General features: G+C 41.5%; 1 long non-coding RNA gene across 1 annotated transcript; it reads right to left on the reverse strand.

The window, feature by feature from the left end:
* Nucleotides 1-18,326: 18,326 nt before the first annotated feature.
* On the reverse strand, nucleotides 18,327-19,458 carry LOC115557855 (uncharacterized). The gene is made up of 2 exons (XR_003979268.1): nucleotides 19,297-19,458; nucleotides 18,327-18,409 (listed from the first exon to the last, which is right to left on the reverse strand). It is a non-coding gene; the product is annotated as an uncharacterized LOC115557855 (long non-coding RNA).
* Nucleotides 19,459-21,256: the final 1,798 nt, after the last annotated feature.

Genomic DNA, 21,256 nt, shown 5'->3' on the forward strand with positions numbered 1-21,256 from the left:
CGATACGAAAGTCCATGAGCCAGCCAGTACACATAGATGAGGACTTTGAGGTCCTGACCCCAACCATGGTCCTGGTCCCTCCGTAGAAGCCTCTGCAGACCATGCTTGGCTCGTCTGCTGAGGCGGAAGTCCCGCTTCAGCTCAAGCTCGACGTTGAACCACAACCGCAGTATGGGCACGTTAGGATTCAGCTTGCAGTACTGCGGACCCTCGGTCTGGAAAATTAAATAAGTTCACATCATTCACTCTGAAAATGAGTTTTTACAACTTGCAACTGCGGGGAAAACAATTCCAGATATACATGGCGTTTCCATCCCCATCCCCAAACGATCCAAATAGTTTGGAGATTGTTAGTGGGGGGGTGAACCACAAACGCATTAGTAGTTACATACAATGCATGTGTCGCTATTCAGACAGTCTTTTTTTCTTTAAAATTGCATGATGTATTACAATGGGGTTGAGCCAAGAAATTCACGTCAGTATTTAGCATGTTGTGGCTAGGATAACTACAACTAAACTTGTTGCACAGTCTGTTCTACATACCTCAAACCGATCCACAAGCATTCCCATGCGTCGAAGACATCCTTGGTATACTGTCCTTCTTCTTCTTGGATTGCTCCGATTGGCGTTCAAACTCAGAAAGATGTTTAACACCAAAGCTAGAGAAAATACTGCAGCTGAAGAAGGTATTGTGAAATGAACCGGCGTAATACTCGTCGCGTCTGTATATCAACGCGGTCGACGACTAATGATGACGTCACATGGTAGGGTTTGATGACGTCACACGGTAGGGTTTGATGACGTCACAGGGTAGGGTTGTCCCATTTGGTGGGGGATCGGTTAGGGGTAGCAATGAGGGGTAGCAATGAGGGGTAGCAATGAGGGTTAGGGTTGAGACAGAGCAAAGAAATGGGATTGGGCCTCACTGTATTGGGAGGTAGCTAAACTCAGTTTAGTGTTGATAAACTCTGTTTCTGAAATTTCAGAGGTGGGTAAAAACTGCGTTTACTTGCGTTTAGCCTCCACTACAGCCCTGGCGACACGGTCACGGTCAAATATATGTGAAAGAGAACCGTAGCAGTCTAGCACTAACACGAAACGCAAACACACAGTTGTGAAAGCCGCTTGATGATGACGATCACTGATCCAAACACTAGCCATGAAGCGTTCATGACGATATGGACATTTACTTCAGGGCAATTTTGTTTTGGCTCATATTCGTGAATCACGAAATATGCTCTTATAATGTCAGACTGATCATTCTTGTAGTGGAGGCTGTGTCAAAGGGAACACAGTATGCAAAATACACACAGAGCTAGCAAACGCGCAGCTTGTAATTAGCAGCTATAGCATGATGCTTACCGTGGCAATCTCTTGCTTGCGGCAGACGGCGTCTGTCGACCTCGGGACAGGGCAGGCAGAGTGGTTTGCATGCACTTCGCCGTCCTCTTATGCTTTAAACCAAGTGAGACCATCTTGGCATCCCCTGAGTGGTAATCCTCCTCCTTGAAATGCGCGCTGCATATTCTTGAGTACGCGGTAACAGAGCTAGCTGAAAAATCTGCCCGCCTAACCTTGACAAATTGCACCCAGCTTCGGAGGATCCCCTTGTCCTTGGGGAAGCAATGGACCCTATGTCCACCAGTTCTTGCACCCGCCACAAATACAGTAGTAAACCATTTTATCTACTTATATATCTACTCTCTCTCTATCTATCTATCAGCTATCTATGTTATGTTATGCTATGCTATGCTATCCCTCACTATCTATCTATGTTATGTTATGCTATGCTATCCCTCACTATCTATCGATGTTATGCTATTCTATCTATCTATCTATCTAGGCTATCTCTATCTATGTATTTACTTATATAATCCGACACTGTCACTCTCTCACTAGCGGCTTCGGCTGTCGTCCAAAAGCAGAATACCTTATGTGACGTCATGCAATGCATTGTGGGAGAAATAAGAATCATCGCTAACCTGTGGCTAATAACCACTAATATATCACCTACTTTTCCTTATATTTATTTTTTGTGATACCCTACAACATCAAATACAATAGATAATTGTTTAAATGTTTATTACACAGAGGTTAGTTCCTAGTCCCAATTTTTTGTGCGATGGAGGTGTACATTTGTGGCTTAAAGTATGAAGGTATTATTGTAGCAAAAGTCTTTAGCACCTGTAACTGCAGAATTTGAATGCGTACACTAAAGTCACAGTAAATTTGAAGTCTTATATATTTATTTTGCAAGTGTACTCTAAAGTCACAAATGTGTAACAGTACATTTGTAGTCGTAAATTTTTTTTATACCATTGTAAACACAAAATAGGGTCTACGAGTACGCAAATCTGTGTTACAGGTGCACAAATCCTTTTGCTACAATTATTGCAGCACAGTTGGTGCAAAACACATTCGCCCACCCGTGTTTCATAATCTGAGAACATGCCCAAAAGGTGTGCATTCGTAAACCCAAATTTGACTAATGCATCAGAAGATGCACATCTGTGAAAACTTTCCTCACAAATATAATGATAAAGAAGAACGCTATGTTAATTCAGCATTTTAATGAGCGAACACAAATCCATTTTACAACTGCTCGAATCTGCTCCTGCAAGTCTCAGCTGTGGGTTTTTTTGCAGGTTGTTTTGCACCATGTCTAGGTGGTAAATGTGTAGCAAAAGTATTCGTATCCGTAGATGCCAGAGCGTCCGTGGGCGGGACAAAATAGTCCCGCCCATAATTTCCTAATCCAATGAAAATCGCCGGCAGGGATGCATTTCTCAAATTACACTGGGACCAGTGACTGCTGGTGGAGATTTTGGGTGGGTGGGCTAAAGAATGCATTACATTTATCAATACTTCACAGGGCTCCAGACGCCATGAGGTCACCTTTATATCTCTGTTCATAACTTTCATATAATGTGAATGATTTTTAAACAAGATTAAGGTGTAGAGAAAGGCATGTCTTTATTTGAAGCACAATTATAAATAAAAATAAAAATAAGGTGTTTAAAGTGCTTCACTGAGCTGAAATTGAACATTTCGAACTAAATCATTAAGCAAAATAAAACTTTTTTTGTGCTTTAAGTATTACACAATTCAAATGTTGACTGGTCTCCCTTTGCGCAAAATGCGGCTGTAGACGATCACACACTCTTTGGTAGAGACGTCTGTGTCGCCGTCAATCATGAAGGACATGTAGCCCTATGTGGCGTTTCCGACGTCCGCAGCTGTCTTTTGTTTTAAGGTGTCGCCCATTAGGCCTACTGCAATGAATTGTGCACATGCCATCTCATTGCTATACGTCGGGTTGATGTTTAATCCATTTCTCTTCATGAGAATAATTTCGGATTTAAATTGAGAATGGCAACTCCTCTTTGGCAATGTTGTATGCAACATTAAATGAGATCATTTCCGATTCCTTAGAAAACCTTATTGTTACTGCCTGTCTCTGAAATGCAGCTTGGAGAGGGGCCACTATCTCTACACACGTCATGTTGGGTTATTTAGACAGCTTTTTTAATGTTTCGATACGAAACGTAGTTGACCCGCTTACAAATGCACTATTACCGGCCATATTCTGACCGCACTTCTGACAGTAAATCTGTACATCGTTTGGTTGATGTGTCCCCAATCTTTTCACTTCCAATTTTTCCTCCAAAGACATTAAAGAAAACCGATTAGAAAGTAAATAATCCACTTCGTTCATTTTCATGCTAACGCCCGCCATACTGCACTTGCGCTACTGTGCTGTGATTAGTCGAAGGTCACTGTACTCTAGCTACTATGCTAGGTCAGCCTTTGGGCTAAACTAATTTAGCCCAAATGGGAAGCATATGAAGGGGGCGTGTCAGGGCACCTGTCAATCAAACGTCAATGGAAGCTTACGCTACTGCGCTTGGGCTAAATGAAATTAGCCCAAATGGGGGCGTGTCACGACACCTGTCAATCGCAATAAAATGGCCGCTTACGCTACTGTGCTTGGGCTGAATGACTTTAGCCCGAATGGGAAGCATATGAAGGGGGCGTGTCACCATACCTGTCATTCAAAATTGAATGGAAGCTTACGCTACTCTGCTTGGGCTGAATACATTTAGCCCATTCACAGGAAAAAAACGAAGATATATATATCCTGGGTTTTTCTGTCACTTTTTGGTGCTGTTGCTCCTTTAGGTTCTACCAAAATTTAAAACAATATGTTCCAAGTTTTTAATAATATTTTTTTCATTTTCACTGTAAAAGGTAGGGAGGGCTTAGCCCTGTTAGCCCATTTATACCAGCCGTCCCTGACTGGGACCCACCGCGTGCCAGCCATGGAGCTATAAAGATCGCAGCATACTCAGCGCGGGTACGTTTCTTTCTGGAGAAGTGAAGAGGGCGTCCTACTGAACGGAGGTGGATATCCAACATTATGTTAAATGAAATGACTTAGTTCAAGTGAATTCTCCCCAAAGTATTGCATTAACATTTCTGAATTTATGTTATGGCGACCATTAAAATACATTGAAGGACATTTGCGGCATGTTGATGAAATACTTTGGGGGGAATTCACTTGAACTAAGTCATTTCATTTAACATAATGTAGGATACCCACCTCCGTTCAGTAGGACGCCCTCTTCACTTCTCCAGAAAGAAACGTATCCCGCGCTGAGTATGCTGCGATCTTTATAGCTCCATGGCTGGCACGCGGTGGGTCCCAGTGTAATTTGAGAAATGCATCCCTGCCGGCGATTTTCATTTGATTAGGAAATTATGGGCGGGACTATTTTGTCCCGCTCACGGACGCTCTGTCATCTACGGATACGAATACTTTTGCTACACATTTACCACCTAGACGTGGTGCAAAACAACCTGTAAAAAAAAACACAGCTGAGACTTGCAGGAGCAGATTCGAGCAGTTGTAAAATGGTTTTGTGCTCGCTCATTAAAATGCTGAATTAACATAGCGTTCACAGATGTGCAACTTCTGATGCATTAGTTAAAATTTGGGTTTACGAATGCACACCTTTTGGGCATGTTCTCAGATTATGAAACACGGGTGTGCGAATGTGTTTTGCACCAACTGCGCTGCAATAATTGTAGCAAAAGGATTTGTGCACCTGTAACACAGATTTGCGCACTCGTAGACCCTATTTTGTGTTTACAATGGTATAAAAAATATTTACGACTACAAATGTACTGTCACACATTTGTTACTTTAGAGTACACATGCAAAATAAATATATACGACTTCAAATTTACTGTGACTTTAGTGTACGCATTCAAATTCTGCAGTTACAGATGCTAAAGACTTTTGCTACAATAATACCTTCATAGGATACTCGCACAATGTACACACATCACTGTCTTTACAATTTCTAGGCAACCGAAGTTTAAAGATTGTCAAGTGGTTAACTCTTGAATCGCATGTACTAAGACCTGATGGGTTAGTGGTCAGAGAACTCATTAACGCGGGGATAAGGGGTTCGATTCCTTAATGAAGCTAGCTTTTTTCTTTCATATTGGACTGGATGTTTGTATGCCATTTTGCGTAACTTGTAGTTTATGATGAAGAAATGTTACTGGGGTTAAGGTTAGGGTAACGCTAAGGGTAAGACACAAAGTGTTTTTGCAACACAATATTTCTTACAATAACAAAGTCCAAAGTTTTGATGACTCCAGACTAGTAGGAAACTTAAGATACCTAGAGAAATGCATGAGTGCTCACAAAACATCAACAAGTCAGCAGTGTGGTACAGGGTGATCATTTCTGATATACAGTACAAAAGCTGAAACTATTAGCCAGGAGTGGGAAAGATGCAGACGCAGACGTGGGAAGCAATAAGACGCACCAACACACAGTTGCCTGTTGCAAAATGGTTCAGAGTTTAATATAAATAGTTAGGGTTAGCTGGTATGGCGTTATCTGGTATGGCTATAGTCTAATGTTAGCTTAGTTCGTGTTGTTTCGTCATGTTAATTGCTAGTAATAGTAAGTCATTTGTAGAAATATAGCCTATCATCACAGACTGTAGGAATGTCACCCACCCTCCATCGCGTACGACACTGACGCTCGTAATCTGTAGTGCAAGGGAGTTCGTGCACAGATCCCTGAGACAAACGGCTACGTGCACACATGCAAACCCATAGCGAGTGACGTAGGACGTAAAGTCCCGCCCAGGTCGAAGTGGCGTCGATTTAGAGAGTCCCGGACACTCCCCGTACTCAACGGCAGCCATCTTAGCTACGTAGCGGAAGAGGCAGAGCCAGGCTGAGCCAAAGTCGGCGCATTTTCCACATAGCCTGCATTAATAGTCATTTTGTAGTTTTTATAGTTTTTATAGCTTTTTATAGCTGCTAGGCGTAAAGAGTTCACCGTTTAAAGCGGGATGTTTATTGCGGGGGAGGAGCCACGGCGGCAGTCGTGATCGTCATTTCCGGTAAGTGCACCACAGATGCCCCTTTCACACCGCCGCAAAATCGGGGCCGGTTCCGGGCCAGTTCGGAGCTAGGGCCAGGGCTTTGGTTTCACACCGCCAAAGAACCGGCTCCGGCCCCTAAAAACCGGTTCAACTCTGGCCCCGCTTTAGAGCTGGGCTAGAACTAGAACCGCTTTTACGCCGGGGGCAGGGGGCGGAGTTATCCGTACCTTCATAAACAGGAAGACCAACGAAGACCGGCATTTTTTAAAACACCGAAGTAAACAATGGACGTGAATCCGTGTATGGTTCTTTTTTGTTTTTTCTGATTTTGTTTTAAATCGGAATATTCAAAGAACGAACCATACACGGATTGAATCGAAGACGAAATTGTTGTTGTTGTGTTTGAAACTGGCGCGAGGGTTCTTCTGCGCGCCTAACCTGACGCTTGATCATTGTGTGGTGGTTCAACGCGTCAACGCGCCAACGCAGCCAGATGAGTCCATGTCCATGCAAGTGAACGGAGCGATCCCTCTTCGTCATAACTATCAAACCAAACATCCTTCACATTCACCGAGCAAACATTAGGAAAGTAAAATGCACATTTCTCGCTAAAAATGTTTCCATAAACGCATTTAATGGCGTAACTATGTTACTATTTCCACCCAGAATAAAGAAAGATGTCGGCCGTATGCTTCTGTCCAAGCTCACTAGCGGAGACGTTTGCAGTGACGTCATGACGTTGCTCACGCCGGCTCCATGGCTGGCTCTGGCCGGTGTGAAACCAACCGGTTCTTAACTGGGGTAAGGCTGGAACCAGTTTGGAACTGGCCCTAGCACCAGCCCGGAACTGGCTCTCGGTTCTTTTTGGTGTGAAAGCGGCAAGAGTACTCGATTTGGAACAGCACTCGCATCTAAAAAAGTAGCGTACTCAAGTGAGTACGGATAGTGCAGATAGTGTACTTCCTTTAAGTATACTCATGGAAGTACGGGTATTGGAACACGGCATCGGGCTTAAATACCAAACACAGGGCACGCAACGAGTAACAGCTGAAACACATTAGGGGAGGGAGCAGTAATCACACAGGAGGGAAACTTGACCGGACATGGGGAGAAACAAGACAGAGATACCAAAGTAAAACAGGAAACACACCAAAACAAGACAAGGAAACAGACAGACCATGACAATTGTTGAGGGAAGGTTACTTTGTATTGAGAATATACTAAAAACCATTTCAACCCCCTCATCAGCTACCACCCTTACTTTGTGGTAGTCACTGTAATGTGAACGGTAACAACTTTGAACTTGCTCATAAAGTTATTTTTAGTATGATTGTTTTGAACACGGATACAAGTGCTCGGCTACTGTGGTAGATAATTTTCAGATGGGCTGTCGTGGATAAAACCCACAGTCTAACACTCTAAAAAATATGAGAGGTTGAGAAGGACTAGGGTTGAATGATCAATGCTTTATTGCAGTAACAACAGAACCTGAGTTGGTTTGCAAAGAATTTCAGAGCGCGGCCCGAGTCCCGGGAGATAACCCAAAAATCTGTTACCTCCTAGGCCAATCACAATGCTCTACTATAGGCCTTCCCCTGGTGAAGATTAACCGAGATATAAAACACTTAGACTAATTCAAGAGAGAGAGTGTAATAGAAATCGAGGGGTCCGGAGCAAGAATTGAAAAAAGACTTTATCGTGAAGAAAAACAACAACGATAACAGCCGAGTAGGTCACTGCTGGACCACGCATTCCAGCTTCTCTTTATACTCACATACATTCAACAATTCCTTTGTTCCAATGGAGGTTTCCGCCCACATCAATCTTTGTCTTAGCACATTTTCAACAAAGTGATTTTGGACATCAGTCTGAGGTCAGCATGCATTAACCCCGTAGCCAAGATGGCTGAAGGCTGAGGTCAACATGGCTTAAACCCGTAGCTTCCTGCTCATATCTGTGTCCCACCATCTGTTCTGACCCCAGGCTCTGCAGGTATCATGTGTCTTCTACCATTAAGATATAAGGCCTAATAATAATCATGGTTTACCATAGAATATACTCATTAATTTCTACCACACATCCCCCCTTGGTAACCCTTCCTTTTACAGTCCCCTAATTACTAGGTATTTACCCAGTACATGCATGGTAAATCATAGTGTATTACTGGGTAATTACCACTGGTAATAAGAAGGTAAATACAGAGGAATTATCCGGTAAATTATAGTGTATTACTGTGTAATTACCAATGGTAATAAGAAGGTAAATACAGAGGAATTACAGCTGATGTACTAAGTAAAACCTCCACTATTACCCATCAACTCAACTAAGTAGCGTGTTGTTGTAACTGTTTTAGGTTGGTAATAACTCCGATATTGTGTACTTCCTAGGAAATTAGGCAACCAATTCTTATAAACACCTATTATCCAAGGTTTATGTTGTTAACAGCCCAAGTTTAATGATGTACTATCTAGAAATTAGCATAGTGCTTTCCAATAAAATACTTTTTCTTAGTTATTATTCGTAGCTGCACCCATTTAGAAAGGGTTTATTCGACTTACCACTATGGAATTACTTACCTGGTAACAACCTCTGCAGGAACAGTTTTCCTCTAATGTTATGGTACATCTTCTTAAATACTGGGTACAAAGCCGTTTGTTTCCATGGTATTACCATATAATTTATAATAGATACATTCCATTATCCATGCAGTCAAGACAAACTTGTACCATGTACGTTCTGCGACATTACCAAGTAAAACACACCAATTTACCCAGTAATTAAGCTGAAACTGTACTGTAAAAGGAAGCCTCGTTTATTTCCATGGTATTACCAGGTTCTTACCATATAATTTGTAATACATTATTCCCTTTTCCATGCAGTCAACACAAACTTGTACCATGTACGTTCTGCGACGTTACCAAGTAAAACACGACAATTTACCCAGTAATTAAGCTGAAACTGTGCTGTAAAAGGAAGCCTCGTTTGTTTCCATGGTATTACCAGGTTCTTACCATATAATTTGTAATACATTATTCCCTTTTCCATGCAGTCAACACAAACTTGTACCATGTACGTTCTGCGACGTTACCAAGTAAAACACGACAATTTACCCAGTGATTAAGCTGAAACTGTACTGTAAAAGGAAGCCTCGTTTGTTTCCATGGTATTACCAGGTTCTTACCATATAATTTGTAATACATTATTCCCTTTTCCATGCAGTCAACACAAACTTGTACCATGTACGTTCTGCGACGTTACCAAGTAAAACACGACAATTTACCCAGTAATTAAGCTGAAACTGTGCTGTAAAAGGAAGCCTCGTTTGTTTCCATGGTATTACCAGGTTCTTACCATATAATTTGTAATACATTATTCCCTTTTCCATGCAGTGTGTTTTACTTGGTAACGTCGCAGAACGTACATGGTACATGTTTGTGTTGACTGCATGGATAATGGAATCTATTATAAATTATATGGTAAGAACCTGGTAATACCATGGAAACAAACGGCTTTGTACCCAGTATTTAAGAAGATGTACCATGACACTAGAGGAAAACTGTTCCTGCAGAGGTTGTTACCAGGTAAGTAATTCCATAGTGGTAAATCGAATAAACCCTTTCTAAATGGATGTAGCTATGAATAATAAGTAAGAAAAAGTATTTTATTGGAAAGCACTATGCTTATTCCTAGATACATCATTAAATTTGGGCTGTTACCAACATAAACCTTGGATAATAGGTGTTTATAAGAATTGGTTGCCTAATTTCCTAGGAAGTACACAATATCTGAGTTATTACCAACCTAAAACAGTTACAACTACACGCTACTTAGTTGAGTTGACGGGTAATAGTGGAGGTTTTACTTAGTACTTCAGCATTAATTCCTCTGTATTTACCTTCTTATTACCAGTGGTAATTACACAGTAATACACTATAATTTACCGGATAATTCCTCTGTATTTACCTTCTTATTACCAGTGGTAATTACCCAGTAATACACTATGATTTACCATGTATTTACCGGGTAACTACCTCTGTATTTACCTTCTTATTACCAGTGGCAATTACCCAGTAATACACTATGATTTACCATGTATGTACCGGGTAAATACCTAGTAATTAGGGGACTGTAAAAGGAAGGGTTACCCCCCCTTTTTTGTCTGATAAGATCATAATAAAAACATAACAGTCGTTTAGGTCATATTTTGCACTAATTTTGATCATCGTTAAAAACCTTTAAGCATGTTCAGAAATCTCAACCTGGATAAGGCAAAAAAGATCTATCAAATGTCTAACTAGAATTCACACATAACATAGTATTTTCAGCATGCATTGAAAATTAGCATTTCAGAATATATGACACAAAAATATGAAACTCAAAAAAATGACATTTCAAAAAATAAGTAAATAATAGAAATTTAAAACTAAGATTGTCAACAAGCTTGCATAGATTTGGATAGCTCTGATTATCGTCATGTACCGGTATACTACATAAACGTGGGGGGTTTGGGCATTGTAGTTGCTGCTGTTCGCAGCCACCACGCCCTGGAACCCATTAGTCCAATGTCCATTTGTTCACACTGTCTGCAATGGTTGTGGTTCACATGGGGAGGTCAACAGTTAAGAAAATAGGACCTCCTTCTGATGTCCGATTCTCACATTCCGGTCTCCTCTCTAGTTTCACTCCAATCTATCTCCCCATAGAGCATCCTCTCCCAGTCACCCGACTCCTCTATGCCAGACACCATGAGGGCCATCTCCTTAGAAAGCCTGGATGCTATTACGGATCTGACTATGGGAATGCAGCAGCAGAAGATCAGACCCATCGCTGTTAGTACTATTAGGAGCACTGCACCTATCTTTGCGAACATCATTCCCCACATACCAAACCTTGTTTCAAGCCATCCAAACATTCCCTGATCATGGCCTGCGTTTTCCTTTAACTCTTTTCTTAAACGTTTTAGGCTATTCATCGCAAGTGTGAATGATCCATCTGGGGCAGTATTATTTGGAATGAAGGTACAACACATTTCACCTATAAGAGCACAAACTCCCCCCTTTTCTGCTAAAAGCCAATCTAAGGCCTGTCTGTTCTGCCAAGCCACAGCGCTTGTGGCTGTCAGCTGTTCACCCAATGCGGATAATGCATCATCTGTGTAGTTAATAAACCTTTGTTGGTTGTAAAAGATATAATTGATCCATTCCGCATTTTTAGCAATTCCGATTGCAAGCAGAAGTTCCAAATCCACACACGCTGCTGACCAACATCCCTCCAGATGTTAAATACTTTACAGTAATTGACTTATGTGGAGCATTTTTCAGTGTGCCGCTTGCGGAGGAAAGCAGATATCTATTTGCATTCACGTATAAAGGTAAACAAAACACATACACAAGGATGCCACAAGGATTCAAACATTCCCCACATTTGTTTAATCAAGTGCTGAAAAATGATTTGGAGGAATTAGAATTGCATGGAACTCTGATACAGTATGTGGATGATCTTCTTATATGTTCCCCCACAATGGAACAATGTCACGAGGACTCCATGTCTGTATTAAGAAAATTGGAAAAAGGCAGACACAAGGTGTCGGAGAAGAAATTACAATATTGTCAGACAGAGGTTGAATATTTAGGCAGGTTGGTAGCACATCAAACTTAAACCATAGCTCCTAGTCAGCTGGAAGGGATTGGTAAAGCACCCAAACCGGAAACAGTCAGACACATGATGACCTTTTTGGGGATGACAGGGTTTAGTTCAGATTGGATAGAGAACTATGCTTTAAAAACTGCGTCATTGCGAGACATCATGAAGGAGGCAGGAACAACTAACCTACAAGCTCGGTTAACATGGAATATAGATGCATCAGCGGCATTCAAAAGCATAAAACGTGAAATGCAAGGGGCAAGCACATTGGCAATTCCAGATTACACCAAGCCGTTCCTGTTGTATGTAGCTAATACGAGTCAGGGCTATGCATCGGCAGTGTTAATGCAGGACTTGTGTGTTGGTATGCGGAGTCAACCAATAGCATACTACAGCTCAAAGTTGGATGCGGTAGCACAGGGCTACCCACCATGTTACCAAGGATTGGCTGCAGTACAATATGCCTATGACAAGGCCTCATCCATCACAATGGGGTATCCGGTGACGATTCGGACACATCACAAAATCACAGAGTTGATTGAGAAAGGAAAGTGTTAACGGATGCTAGGTTGTTGGATTATTTGACATTACTAACATTTCCAGATGTAACGATAGAAAAATGTTTCACGGTGAATCCAGCAGACAGAATTCCACATGATTTTGAAGGGACACCACATGACTGTGTGGCTGATTCTCTCACTTGTACTAAACTAAGGCCTGATCTATTGTCTGAGCCCATGGTTGGGGCAGAAGAGGATTTCTTTGTGGATGGATCATGTTTCAGAGATCATTTGGGTAACCATACAGGTTTTGCAGTGGTTAGACAGAATCCGGACCACACGCCGTTATTCGTAGTTCTCAGTGCGCACAGCCATGCTCAGCACAGTTGGCTGAGTTGAAGGCTCTTACAGCGGCCTGTCAAGAGGGTGCGGGTAGATTGGTGAACATCTACACAGACTCTGCATATGCGCATGGCGTATGTCATTTGTTCGGGGCAGTGTGGAAAATGAGGGGGTTTAAGAAAACTGATGGATCCCCCATATTGCATTGTAATCAGATTGTGGAATTGATGTCGGCGTTGATGCTGCCAAAACAAGTGGCAATAATCAAAATTCGAGCGCACAGAAAGGGCATTGATAATATCACGAAAGGTAATAGCGCTGCAGATGAGGCTGCAAAAGTAGCTTCAGACAGTTGCAGGGCAATCCAGTCAGTATTATCCATGCCTGAGGCCGCGCGTAGTGAGGACGACATTGTCCGCATGCAGGAGAAAGCTGGTGTCTATGAGCAGAACATGTGGCTGAAAAGAGGTGCTATACGCTCCTCCACAGGGTTATGGAGAACTCATGACGGGATGATGTTGGCGCCTACGGCACTGTTGGGGATCCTCATCACTAATGCGCATGGTTCTGACCATTGCACAAGGGGGGAGGTTTTGAGGAGAATTAGAAAACAAGGTTTTTCTTCACCATACTTGCAAACAATGATTGATAACCAGCTAAATGAGTGTGGAGTATGTGCAAAAAACAATGTAAGAAAAACAATCACTACTCCATTGGGACACATTCCTACACCTGAAGGACCATTTAGACATTTAGTCATGGACTATGTTGACATGATTAAGAGTATAGGTGGTAAAAGGTATATGTTAGTTATCATAGACAGGTTTAGCAGATGGGTAGAAGCAGTCCCATCAAAAGACCAAAGTGCAGCTACAGTGATTACATTTCTAACTAGAGAAGTCATGCCAAGGTTTGGAATTCCGTCAGAAATAAGTTCAGACAATGGGGCTGCTTTTATTCAGAAAATACTAAAACAAGTAATTCAGCATTCGCATGCCAAACAAAGATTAGGCTGCGTCTGCCATCCTCAATCACAAGGTATGGTGGAAAGAGTTAATGGGACACTCAAAACAAATTAACAAAATTTGTGCAAGTACTAATTTGAATTGGATTGATGCACTACCGCTGGCACTAATGAGTTATCGCATGCAAGCTAACAGAACGACGCATCTAACCCCGCATGAAATGCTTACGGGTCGACCCATGCCTTCACCTGTCATTCGAGGGCCTCACAAAGGACCTCCATTGGAACAATTGGAAACTGAATTAAGACGCTATATGGGACAACTAACTGGCATACACAGGCTTATTTTTCAACAGGAGAAAGACAGAGTTCAGGAAGTTGGAGGAGGAGCCACCAAGGGGGGTGGAGCCGGGTGACCACGTGTACCTCAGGGTGTTCAGGAGAAACTGGAACGAGCCCAGGAGAGAAGGACCATACAAAGTCACCACGCAACACCAACAGCCATCCAAGTGGAAGGAAGTGCCACGTGGTATCATCTCAACCACTGCACAAAAGCCGCTCAACCCAAAGCCAGAGATGAGCGTGAGGAGGAGGAGCCAGACGCAGACACACCTGGGGCTGACCAGCTGCCCCAGGACCAGATCCAGTCGAGCCAAGAGATACAGCAGCATGATGATGCTGAAAACGGGGAGCCTGTTCCTGATCCTTTGCGGGTTGTGCCAGATTCCGCTGGCACAAGGACAGACCCCGAGGAAGGATGAAACCACGGAGACAACACAGACCTGGAAGAGCCAGGAATCAGGGGCTGGTACTGAAGGAAGCCAGAGAGGAACACAGGACAAACCGGCGCCAACTCATTCAGGACTAGTTAACAAGAAAGGGAAAATAGTCTTATATGCTCAGGTACCACCGCAGAACCAAGTTAATGAATTTGTGTTTACTGTTATGTCGGATAACCAACCGTTATGTGCATTAACCTTCCGCCAGAATTATGAACATGCGCATAGGAAAGATCGGTGTGAATTACATATCCAATTTAATTCAATGAAATGGTGTCTAACAGTAACGTCAGGAAAAACATGGGACTATAACAGAAAGTATAAATTGAATATGAGAGAATATATATTTTTTAAAGCAGTGTCAGACAGAACGTTCAATTTTACATTAGAAGCAGAAGACCCTTGTGTAATCAAAAATCAACCGGGTAAGGTCGTTGAGATTGATCAAAGCAATCCACTAAAATCTTCAGATAATGACAAAGTAAATATAACCACAGCCACCGATAAAGTAGATCAACCTCCGGTTAGAGATAATGGGATAAATTTGTTGGTAACCACTAAGAGATTAAATTCAACTCTAGATGCAAGTAAGACTAATGAAACTTCTGATATCAGGGATTTAGCACAACCTTCAGTCACTAATATACCTTCTATTAGAGAGGATACAACAATATTAGCAATCACAAATGTAACTTCTATTAGAGAGTATACAACAATATTAGCAATCACAAATGTAACTTCTATTGGAGAGGCAACCCCTAACGTAACTTCAATTCGAGAAATAACAACAGTCATGAGTGATCTAATAGAAAAACTAACAACAAATGGTACAGCAGCAACTGCTCAGGGTAAAATAAAACTAAATGGTACAGCAGCGACTGCTCAGGGTGAAATAATACAGACAAAAGTACTAGCAAAAGTAGAGGTGACCACAATGATAATGTCTAAAGAGGATAATATAGAAACACTGGCAACCGCAATATGTATGGCAAATTCAGAAACTATGGCGACAAGGATCTTAACATCGACATCAATGTCTCTTGAAGAGACTCTTGTAGAACAGACAACTTTTCAGGAGGGTAATAAAACTAAAAGCATTGGTCGCCGCTCGACAGCTAGGACCCTAAAACAATATAAACCTGATCCCAGTGGGTGCATCAGGTTCAAAACCTCTGACCAGTTGTTCAGACAAGCCAAAGCAAATAGTTGGTATAAGTGGGTCGAATTTACGGGGAAACAAATAGAGGCAGACAGCTGTTATTTGTGTAGCAAAAATCGTCAGGATGCAATATATGTCGTAAATACTAAATATGATTTTGAATTTTGCTTAAAAGAACGGACACAGCAGGAGTATGATATAGAGGTCAATTTAAATAGAACACGGACAGAAGGTATTCCATATCAGAAAAAGTATGTCATATGTTCAATTAAATGTTTTCTGCTGTTAGGATCGAGTCAACATAACAAATATCTTGAAGATAAATATGACGGAAAGCCATGGAATGTAATTATGAAAAGATGCCGAGAATTTGATATAACTCTATCACAAGAAATAGGCGAAGTAACACGACCGAAACAAACAAATTTTCAAATTGAAGAGGGATTAGAATGCTTTCAAAATGACGAAGGAAACAAAAATGCCAGCGATGTAGGTAGTATACCAGAGGAACAATGTAACATAATTTGGAATGTCACACTATTCGATATAAACGGGAAACAAATGTTATTTCAACCACCTGCGATTAAAAATGCTCAGCTTTTACCAGGCTCTCAGCAGAAGTCTAGAGAGAACTACATGTCAATGCTGTGGAGTGATGGAGCATTCGTGAGCCAGGACAGAGTGGTGGCAGATCAGTTTTGGCTTTGCAGTAATAACATTTTTCGTCCCATACTTGCTAAAATGTGGAGAGGACGATGCGCAAAAGTCCAAGTGGTTACAGAGATTGCAATATTACCATCAATAAAAGATGTTGTCGGTAACTTAGAAAAAGATAACCTAAACAGGCGAAAGAGAGCATACGAACCAGACGAGGACATAAAAAATTATAAAATAGGACAACCCAGGGGAATACCCGATAAATTTAAGGCACGAAGTGAAGTAGCAGCAGGATTTGAGGCACTACTGCCAGCAATCGGAATTGCTAAAAATGCGGAATGGATCAATAGGGTGTATGCACTAAGCTGTGTGACGTACTTCCTGTTTCAAATAATACAGCTCGGTTGTTTCCGATCTGTGTGTTTATCGCGCTAGCCTGCTGACTTTAATACTGTAAACATGGATCAAGACCGCAAACATCTAAAAACTGGACCTTTTCAGAGGCAGGAGACAACCTACGCAGAGCACTGCTGTGTCCCCCACTGTACAGCGTCAGCAAAATTCAACGGGGTATTAAGTTTTCATGGCTTTCCGAGCCAAACTGACGTGAGGAGTCGATGGATTGTGAACATAAGCCGGGATGCATATGTCATCACCACTCACTCCAAGGTCTGTAGCAGACACTTTAGTCCCGACAAGTTGATTGAGCCAACTACTCCTCAGGGTCGAAGGAGACTTGCAAAAGGTGCCGTAGCGACCCTTTTTGAGTGGAACCAGTATACAGTCGAAACCCCAAGGCGCGGCGTGTGGGAGAGAGTTGATCGGTTCGTCGAAACTGCCCCTCCGGAAGATGAAGTTGATCTCCTATTCAACGATCAAGACTACTGCTCTCTTTGAACCGACTGCCATGGATATGTCCGCATCCGCTGCTGAAAGCGTCTCAAATGAAGTACAGGAGCTGAGAAAGGAGCTACAGGAGTTACGTCTCCAGCGAGAGTTTGGACTGCAGCGGTTTGCTGGCTCCGACGCAGACATCCGAATTTACACAAGGGAAGTCACTTTTTCACAGTCACATTTTTTGTATTAGTCTGTTTTTAGCCTAGCCCTAGTCCCTACGTGACGGGGATATGTGTCAGTCAGGGACATTGTTGGTTAGAAAATAGCTTTATGTTACAGATTAATTTATAGTACTGCACCAAATTATTTCTTAATAGGTCTGTGAATGATTAATAGGACACAAGTAGTGGCATGTTGAGAGATGGTGTAATTGGAGTTGGGGATGTCCATGTCTTATCAGAATTTATATATATGAATGTGACCACACCAATAGTACAAAAACAAACAACATTTATAATACAGATTTGTGTAAAGACTTACAGAGACGTGTTTCCATTTCAAGTCTACAAAAGTTTATTTTTAAATGGATGAAAAAAGTCATGTTATTATTCTACGAGATGAAAATAGGAGCTGAAACAGATATATGGAAGAAATACAGGTCACCGTGCTACATAATATATATATATATATATATATATATATACAGTATATACGATAAAATCTTAATCTTAGTAGTTACTGTTGACATTATTTTGGTAACAATGTATACTTTTGATGTACACTTCTAATTGAACATTTTTATGCAATGTCTTTTGTGAATAGATTTGCCAGCTACAACCATCTGATAGCTTTTTGGTCTTTGATTGAGCCTTCTCTACAAGATGGTCCGTGTTTCCAGAGCCAAATCAGCTGTCCAGAAAAAAGAAGTGGTCGCACCTGCACGTGCATCAACAGTACTTTATTTAAGTAGTTACAGATGTAATTATACGTGATGCCATTGCATTTGTATTTGTTGTTTTTGAGCTATACTTTTTTTCGTTTCCTCTCAGAGACAGCTGCTCCAGCCCATAGATTAACTCTTTCTTTTTTCATCCCTTGGCTGCTGAATCACAAAGCTTGATCTAAGAGAAAAAGGTAAATCATTAGAAATATAACCTCAGCATCATGGGTGTAAAAAACAACTTGTTTCTTATGAAGGTAAGTAAAAGCGTCTTTGAGTGTCTAGGAAAAAGCGCTATATAAATTCAATGCATTATTATTATTATTACTTCAACGGTGCTAGAAAAAACCTACCACCCTGAATGCTTACTATTATATTCTCTCCCTCTTAAAATAAAGATGTTTTTTTTTTAAAGCGGACTCCAAGAATCACAATTATTCCAATGTACCTGTACTTCTGCTGTGCAAACGACAATAAATATCTTGTTTATTGAAAAGTTGTAGCCTTGTACTCATTACCTTGACTATATTAAATTGTGTGTGAAAAACAGGGAGACATGAAAAACATTCAAGTTGGTGGCCCTTGAGGACTACACTTAGCTACTGCTTAACCGAACAAACACCACTGAACAGGGATGAACACAGCTTCCTGCCTAGACTCAAACTGTGGTGCCTCGCTCTTCCCCATCGACCTGTAGCACAAGGCTCTCACGCTGACCTGCACTGTCAGCTTGTCTTTATTGGACACTGAATGAAATGACACATACAAATTCATTAAGCTTCAATTGTACTGGGTTACTCGCATCATCACATCTATAACATGTTACTACATGGAAAGAAACGTTAGGTAGCTAAGTAATGTTACTTTTATATGCACAAAACCGTGGCTGTACTTAAACTATTATTACTCAACACAACAGGCAAACATCAAGGCTGATATAAAACACTCGTTAAGAAATCTTGTTGGCGTTTGCTGTTTTTTGCATCGTAATACACGTTTGACAGTGACAGTTAACTGACAGATTAGACTTTGACAGTAGCTAGCGTCTGTTAGACGTCGTTTTCTTACCTTCGTAGCTTTGAATGTAGGTCGAAGCATACAGCCTAAACCCCTTCTCCAATTTGCTTGTCGGAGTTTTTGTTTCCCGACATAAACGATGCACATCTGTGATATTTATTGTCGGCAGCTCCTGTAAACACCGGGTGTAGAACGTTGCCATCTTGGAACCGGAAGCTGAGGAGCTGTATTACGGCGAATCAGGAAGTGCTTGTGCAAGTAGCCTATTATATCTTTTACAACCAACAAAGGTTTATTAACTACACAGATGATGCAATATCCGCCTTGGGCGAACAGCTGACAGCCACAAGCGCTGTGGCTTGGCAGAACAGACCGGCCTTAGATTGGCTTTTAGCAGAAAAGGGGGGAGTTTGTGCTCTTATAGGTGAAATGTGTTGTACCTTCATTCCAAATAATACTGCTCCAGATGGATCATTCACACTTGCGATGAATAGCCTAAAACGTTTAAGAAAAGAGTTAAAGGAAAACGCAGGCCATGATCAGGGAATGTTTGGATGGCTTGAAACAAGGTTTGGTGTGTGGGGAATGATGTTCGCAAAGATAGGTGCAGTGCTCCTAATAGTACTAACAGCGATGGGTCTGATCTTCTGCTGCTGCATTCCCATAGTCAGATCCGTAATAGCATCCAGGCTTTCTAAGGAGATGGCCCTCATGGTGTCTGGCATAGAGGAGTCGGGTGACTGGGAGAGGATGCTCTATGGGGAGATAGATTGGAGTGAAACTAGAGAGGAGACCGGAATGTGAGAATCGGACATCAGAAGGAGGTCCTATTTTCTTAACTGGTGACCTCCCCATGTGAACCACAACCATTGCAGACAGTGTGAACAAATGGACATTGGACTAATGGGTTCCAGGGCGTGGTGGCTGCGAACAGCAGCAACTACAATGCCCAAACCCCCCACGTTTATATAGTATACCGGTACATGACGATAATCAGAGCAATCCAAATCTATGCAAGCTTGTTGACAATCTTAGTTTTTAATTTCTATTATTTTCTTTTTTTTTCTTTTTTTTTATTCTAAAATACACTATTTATTAATACAATTTATTTGGGTTTATTCTACTAGTTAGTTTAAATACTTTATTATCTCTAAGCTACAAATGTGAACTCCTCCCCGGCGCTCGTCTCCCTCCCTGCTTTGCAGGCTCCTGCTCGTCCCCTGTGTTTTGCGCGTGCACATGCAGTTAGAGTCAGCGCGATTATGTTTTAGTCAAAGAAGATTTACACATTTATTCAGTACTTCAACAAATTAACTATTCTCTATCCGTCTAATTTATTTAGGATTATCAACTACTTCAAACAAATTAACTATTCTCTGTCCGCCTAATTTATTTATGACAGAATCAACAAAAAATAAACCGGGTCGTAAAAATCTCCGAGGTAACTTAACCCTAACACGATTTAAATACAGACAATAAACCGATTCATACAATTTTTATATTATATTGAAAAATGTCAGAATTGTTTGTAATTAATTACAAATATATGGTTGACCGAGCGTAGAAACTGGCCTTTTGGTTAACACATGAACAGTCGGATGGATAATGAATCAACCAGAATTTCGAACAAAAACCATTGCCACAAAGCACCAAGATCAGAATTAAAGACTGGCCCCACCTCCAGATCCAATATCTGCAGCTCAATTGAATCACGTTTAGGGCATTGAACTCATTCAAACGATGCTTCAAACAACTAGCCTATTCCTTCAAAATAATGGCTGAACACATAAACACTCGACCAGATCACGAACAAACAAGAGACTCCTCAAAATACCAACTCAAACGGTACTCCAACCAAGAAACGTATCTATTCAAAAGTGCGAGAAGCCCGTTTTCTCAAGATGCCAAGACCGAAATGAGAAATTCCCCCCGCATGGAGCAGGAACTGCAGTCCAACTGGTCCAAGCAAATAACCTAAAATTCACCAGTCGGCATCCCAAGGAAGCCCTTC

Source organism: Gadus morhua, chromosome 13 (genome assembly GCF_902167405.1).
Source record: "Gadus morhua chromosome 13, gadMor3.0, whole genome shotgun sequence".
Classification (NCBI taxonomy): domain Eukaryota; kingdom Metazoa; phylum Chordata; class Actinopteri; order Gadiformes; family Gadidae; genus Gadus; species Gadus morhua.